The sequence below is a fragment of the Pongo abelii genome, chromosome 8 (genome assembly GCF_028885655.2).
Source record: "Pongo abelii isolate AG06213 chromosome 8, NHGRI_mPonAbe1-v2.0_pri, whole genome shotgun sequence".
Taxonomy (NCBI): domain Eukaryota; kingdom Metazoa; phylum Chordata; class Mammalia; order Primates; family Hominidae; genus Pongo; species Pongo abelii.
Genome location: NC_071993.2, coordinates 124,565,935 through 124,573,234, shown reverse-complemented (window position 1 = coordinate 124,573,234; position 7,300 = coordinate 124,565,935). Strand labels below are relative to the sequence as shown.

General features: G+C 39.0%; 1 long non-coding RNA gene across 1 annotated transcript; it reads left to right on the top strand.

The window, feature by feature from the left end:
• Positions 1 to 314: 314 nt before the first annotated feature.
• On the top strand, positions 315 to 6,666 carry LOC134762081 (uncharacterized). Its single transcript, XR_010141625.1, has 2 exons — positions 315 to 1,605; positions 6,411 to 6,666. It is a non-coding gene; the product is annotated as an uncharacterized LOC134762081 (long non-coding RNA).
• Positions 6,667 to 7,300: the final 634 nt, after the last annotated feature.

Genomic DNA, 7,300 nt, shown 5'->3' with positions numbered 1-7,300 from the left:
ATATTTCTTGTGTGCTAAGCCATGCACTGTTCCAGGCACTCAGGATATAGCAGGGGGAAAAGCAAATAAAATCTTTACCCTGGTGGAGCTGACATTTCCCCAGCAGGACAGTCTGCAGACATGAATAAAAAGATTGATCAGCCATGTGAGAGAGAGAGAGTGCTTAAGGCTGAACTCTCTCTCTCTCTCTCTCTCTCTATATATATATATACATACACACGGTTATATAGATGTAGTTATATATATAGTTATATAGATACAGTTCTATATAGTATATATAGACTATATATACTCTCTCTCTCTCTATATATATATATATACACACATATTCACTATTTGAAATATTGAAAAATTGGAAACCCAAGAGACTAAATGTTCTTTAATGGGGAATTTTTTTTAAGTATGTTTCCATACTATGGAAAACTGTGTAATATAGCTATTGCAAAGATGGAAGTAGCTCTTTTTCTGTAGTGTCATGGAAAGACCTCCAAGATCTATTAAGGGGGGAAAAGCAAACTCCAGGACAATACATGATATGATCCCATTAATGCTTAAAATAAATACTACTTGTTTGTGCTTGTTTGTGTGTGTGCATGTGTGTATTCACATACTAATAGATAGTTATATGCATATACTTGATATAAATTCAGAGAAAAGTTCTGGAAAAATACACACCAACCTGACAACTGCATTGCTTCAGGAGAAGAGAGGGGAACTTGCAGGAATTGGTGTGGTTGTGGTACTTATTCTGACTACAATGTATACTTCTTGATTTCTGATGATGAGAATACATTCACATATTGCTTGCATAATTGAACAGGGAAACAGACATGCATGTGGGTATAATTTAGTTTTAGCAATATGATTATGGATGACAATTGTTACTCTTTTAATCTCCTTTGATGTTGTTTTAATATGTCTATGGAGTGAGATATACACATAGATGGGATGATGCCAACACATAAAAGGTGGAATTAAAACATGGCAACCTGGCTTGGAAATCTCGCCTCTCCCCACCCCTCCTGCAGTTTATAGTGAAACCTTTTTTAAGAGCATCATGGGATTTTGGATGGAAATCCTTGATCTCCCAGTTCTGAGGCACATGTAATTATTTCACAGTTATTAGCCTGAAGGATCTTTGTGATAGATATGACTTCATTATGAGAGCATAAGGCCTCTCCCAGCAGTAATTGAGCTTTGGGTGGAGCCAATGTGGGGGTTCTAGAGTGTGAGGAGTGGCTCCCAACAGGATTCTCCTGGTTTCTGAACCAACTCAAGCAAGCTGGCCTTAGCTTTGGCTGATCCCTGAAAACCAGCTAATGTATCCCACCCAAATCTCTTCCATTGTCTCTCTCTGTGACCTTGGGCAAGTCTTTGCTGTTTCTGGGTCTCCAATGGAAGGAGTTGAACCACATGGCCTATAATGTCATTTCCTGTCCCAAACTTTTGATTTCTATTATGACAAGTTGTTACGGGAGCCCTCCATCCATGTATTCATTTACATGCCCCTGCTTGTGTGCTGGGGACAGAGAAGCAAGGAGGCACATCCTCTGGCCTTAAGGAGCTGCTCGTGGTGGCATCAAATTCTTGAAGATGTTGAAGCTGGTGGGTCTGCTAGAAACTCAGACAGTTTCTCAGAACTAGACTCAGAATAGATGTGTGGGGATCCCTCTCCACTCTCTGCCTCTGGATCTCTTGGGTAAAACTGGCCTCTGTTCCTCCAGTCCCTTTATTCTAAACATAATGCTGGTAGAGCCTCTACCTCTGCCGGGTGGCTTCTGGTTCTTAGAGACTAACTCACACCCATTTACAGGAGGGAATAAAGAGTCTTAGCGTGGGGACAGGGATGGCCTGAAGTCACAGGAGTTCTAGGTGGACTGGTGATGGGACTCGGGGTCCTCTGGCCACTCCGCTCATTCAGTAAACTTATTGATCACCTGCTGTATGCCAGGTGCTTTGCTAGATTGTGGGAGCACAAGTGTGAATCAATGGAATGATTTGTCAGATGTGTGTTGCTTTTTATTATAAAAGTGATATATGATTCTAACCACTCACATCCTTACAGACCAGGGTGTGAGTGGTTAGAAGCTCTCCTGGACAGGAAAGTATCCTCAGTTAGAGAACCCTCAGATCTGTGCCCTTCTCTGGGGGCTCCAGAGAATTTCCCCAACCAGTCTTATCCCCCAAGGAGCAGAAGGCTGCTGGGGAGGCTCAGGCGCAGTAGACACTGAGTCAGGGGCTGGGGTCAGAAGTCAAACTATACTATGGCAGGAAGTGCCATAGTGCCCTTGGTCAAGGCCAAGCTGGATTAAGGGGAACATGCTTCCATGGGCTGAGGGTAGGTAGGGGTTTACCCAGGAGAGAGGAAAAGAGGGAGTGTGGCAAAAGTGGAGAATTCGTGCCAAGCTGACCCAACCTCTCCTTCTCTCTCCACACTTCCTTGCCATGAGACCAGGTCAGTGGCTCAGCCTCTTGAGCCTCAGTGTCTTCTTCCATGAAATGGGAATGATAACAATTACACTTGTTCTTCTCTCAGATGATGATTCTGAAGATCAAACAAGGTGATGGGTAGAAACGTAAATTATAAAGCGCTTTAAGATATAAGCTAATGTTGTACTTTGAAGTGATGCATCTTCCTGCTTCCTAACTGACCCATCCCGCTTTGCCAGGTCTGTCGTGTGAGGTTTCCAGTATGGTGGGTGCAAAAGCAGTCATGGGGGTTGGGGAAGGAATCCCTGGCCTGCTCACCACTTGTGGGCTAGAGGGGGCCATCCAGAGTCCCTTACAAGACAAGTGGGTAAGCTGGCATTGGCATGGGCACTGCTGAGGGCACTGGTCCCACCCTGAAACTCATCAACCCAATGTTGCATACGTGACTCCTCCCATCCAAGAGTGCCCAGGGGATGGGGTGATCTGCAGCCTGATAGGAGGCTGCAAATAGCATTTTTAGGACATTTGTGGGCTCCTTAGAGAGAGAGGCTATGCCATGGTCCCGTGGGTTCCTCAATAAGAAGAAGGGACTCTTTGGGGGCACTAAGAGCCTGGGTATCAGGGGACCCAGTGGCTTCTGGTCCTCATGTGCTATTAACCTTAGGCAAGTCACCTCACCTCTCTAGGCAGATTTGTCAGATGTGTGTTGCTTTTTATTACAAAAGTGATATATGATCATAAAAATTTTAAATATGACAGAAGAGGAGAAAGTCCAAATGAAGGTGCTCCCCCCTCACCCCCTTGCCATTAGTCCATTCTCATGCTGCTATAAAGAACTACCCAAGACTGCATAATTTATAAGGGAAAGAGGTTTGATTGACTCATAGTTCCACATGGTTGGGGAGGCCTCAAGAAATTTACAATCATGATGGAAGGAGAAGCAAACACATCTTTCTTCACATGGAAGCAGGAGAGAGAAGTGCTGAGCAAAGGAGGAAAAGCCCTTTATAAAACCATCAGATCTCATGAAAACTCACTCACTATCACAAGAACAGCAGCATGGAGGCAACTATCCCCATGATTTAATTACCTCCCACTGGGCCCCTCCCACCAGGTCCCTTCTACAGCACGTGGGGATTATGGGAACTACAATTCAAGATGAGATTTGGGTGGGGATACACCCAAACCATATCACCCCCTAATCCTACTGCCATGGAACATCTGCTATAAAAATTCTTTTACATATACAAATAGCTATGTATGTTTATTAAGCAGAAGTTGGGATTACAAGGCTATATTGTTTTCCTGCCAGTTCTCTTCATGTGTTGATATATCTCAGACTTTCCTCCATCAGTGCACAGGTCTGCCTCATTTGTTCAACCAACTGCATAGGATTCCAGACTTTTGGAACCCTTTTCTGAATCTTTACACAGAGTAAATTCCCTGAGATGAAATTACTGCATCAAAGTATTTCTCTACATTCTTAATACTTTAAATGTGATCATTCCCTTTAAAAACTTTTGACAGTGATGAGTGAAAATAATATTTTATTGTTCTAATTTTAAATTGTTTGATTATTAGCGAGGTTGAGCATTTTTTGTATGTTCATATTTCTTTTTCTATAAAAAGCTTTGCTTCTATCTTCCCAATTTTTCTATTGGAATGATAATCTTTCTCTTATCTGAAAACAGCACTTTATATAGTAAAGCTCTTAATCTATTGTTTGTCATACAAGTTGCATTTTTTTCCTAGTTTGTCCTTTGCTCATAGTATGTTTCTCATACCAAAGATTTAAATATTTATGCAGGCAAAATTGTTGGTCTTATCCTTTGTGGAGTCTCAGGCTTATCTCTCTTCAAGAAAGTCTTTCTCATTCTCAAGATTATGGGATTATTGTTTTTAGTCTTTTAAATAACTTTTATAATTTTTTTAAATGTGTATATCTTTAATACATCTGGATTTTTTTTTCTGTGAATGTAACATGAAGTGAAGACCCACTTTTTTTTTCTTAATGGATAACTAATTATTCCAACATCATTTGCAGAACAGTATAGCCCTTCTCCATTAACAGGAAATACAACCTTTATCGCATACTAGATTCTTATATTTTCTTCTATTTATTCTATTCTGCATTCTATTTTGTTCATTAACACATTTGATATTCCTACAAAATTAGCACACTGCTTACTGACCCTGACTTTGTAGTATCTTTTAAAATCCAATAGGGCAAAGCTGCTCTCATCTTTCTTCACCTAGGAAAACTGTTCTCATGCATCTGTTCTCCTAGATAATATTTAGAATCAACTTGCCAGTTATTTTAATCAGAACTATTATTGGAATTGTATCAAATGTATTAATTAATTTGGGAAAGAGTTGAAATCTTCACAATGTTTAGTCATTCCAACCAGAAACACAATAATTTATTTAGATTTTCTTTGATGTACTTCGTTATTTGCTTCTAAATAGGTCTTGGATGTTTCTTGCATGAATTAGTCATTGCATTTTCAGTTTTGTGGATGATTTATGCTTTGTTTTGTTTTGTTTTGCTATAGTGAATGGAATAATTTCTCATTTTATATTTTAACCTGTTTACTATTATATGAGAAAACTAGTTTGTGCCTGGTAATCCTTGTGAATTCTCTTATTTCTGTTAAGTAACCCGTTAAATCTCTTGGATTTTTCCCATTTAATAACTGCTTTACTTATTATCAAAGTAAAGCATGGCTAGCATAGAAAATGAATACATACAAAAGGAAAGAAACAAAAACTACCTGGAAGACTTACTCTTCAGAAATAGTTACACTTAACATTTTGATAAATGTCCTTCACATATATATGCATATAGTTAAAGACAGTATAAGAATATATACATAACTACACATATATCTACTGAAGCAGACATATGTAGATATCTAAAAATTAAGTAGACATATGTATAGTTTTCAAATAGCATCATAATATGCATGTTTTATAACCCACTTTTCCTGTAAAATATTACAAACCTTCTTCCACATAATTCTTATACATTATACATTATCATTTTAATGGCTGTTTTAATTGTATGACTTTATTTAAGCAATCCTCTAACTTCAGACATTTAGGTTGAGTCTATCTCTTAATATTATAAATAATTATATAGTAAACATCTTATTAGCTATATCTTTATAAATATTCATAGTTGTTTTTTAAGAAATTTCTAGAAGTGGAATTTTTAGGTCCAAAGATATGCAACAATCTAAAGCTTTTGTGACAAATTCACAAATTGCATTTCAGAAAGTTTGTGCCAATTTATTCTCCCACTTCCATTATTAACATATTTGTTTTGTTTAAGACAAGGTCTGGCTCTATCACTCAGCCTGGAGTACAGTGGCATGATCATAGCTCACCGCAGCCTTGAACTCACTCCTGGGCTCAAACCATCTTCCTGCTCAGCCTCTCAAGTAGTTGGTACTACCGGCATGTGCCATCATACCTGGCTAATTTCTTATTTTTGTTTTCTTTTTTAATGTAGAAAATTACAGGAGTGAGCCACTGTGCCAGGCCTATATATTTTTTTAATCCTACTTTCTTCAGTAAACATTGTACTGTAGGCATTTCCTGAGTTCTTAAACTCAGTGGCAATACTGATTGAATGGTAACAGAGTGTTTTGACAGGACCAACCCTCTGCTGGACCCTCAGTTGTCCCTTCTGTTGCCTGAGATAAACCTAAGAGCTCCTGACTTCCAAACCAAGGGGCTTCATTTGAGGAACAGGATCAGGGCATTGAACTCCACCTTCTCAAGCAGAACTAAAATGGTTAACTCAGCCCCAATCCTTTGCCGCCTGCACAGAAAGGTGGCTGGGAGGCTCCATGAAATGTTAATCATACTAAGAGATCACTACCTACAAGTAGCAGAAGAGTCGTTTGTGCTTTAAATAAAAACGCCTCTTCCCTGTCATTTTTTATCAGGGAAAAGACTGTCATATTTCTCCCCATCAGGTGTTCACTTGGCAAGAAACTCACCTAATTCAGAAACTCTTCCAGCAAGGGGGATATGTTTTTCTCAGCAGCAAATGACTACAAACACATCTGCATTGACAAGTTACAACTTATATCCTTCTATGGTGTTTTTGCTCTTTTGAAATGTTAATAAAAACTTAATGTGGAAAAAAAACAACTTTTTCCAAATATGTGTACCAATGGGCCCGAGGCAACTCATACTTTCTTACGAAATAAAGTAGGTCACTCACATCAATCATGTTGTCTTAGCACGTTTTTTCCAAATTAGGAATTTTCAACCCATCATACCAAGTTATGGCATCTCTTTTCCAAACATTTCCTTTTAATATGCTCTTTAACATGATAAGCAAATCTAATAGAATGCATTAGTGTCACTTTCCAGTGATGGAGTGTTTCCTCCTGCTGCAATCCATGATGAGTTCAGGGAAACATTTTTACTAGCTCCCTCTGTAACAGCGATTGCTTGTCAAAAATATGACAGTGACCCCAAAGCTGTCAATATCACACTTGGGTGTCAGCCTTTGAAAGATTAGCAGGAGTTCCTTCCTTGCCTCTCCATGTGTCATATATGTAGAAACTCAAAGGATATGTGTGCACCAAAACAAAATCATAAATCCAGATTGTGTACGTGAGGGGAATGTTTAAATGTGGCCTGTCAATTCATCAGTACTGCGTATGAATTCATACTAACCTATATAGATCAAAAGCTTGTACTGGACTTCATTTGAAAACCACATTTCTCGCAGAACACTTCCAAATCTCCTAGATCGTGCAGAAAGGGAGGATCCTTGGCTTAATATGTGTGAAATTCTTCAAAACCGATTGCCATCTTTTGCAAGTGGCTTTGGACCCTGTGTGACTCTCCTTAT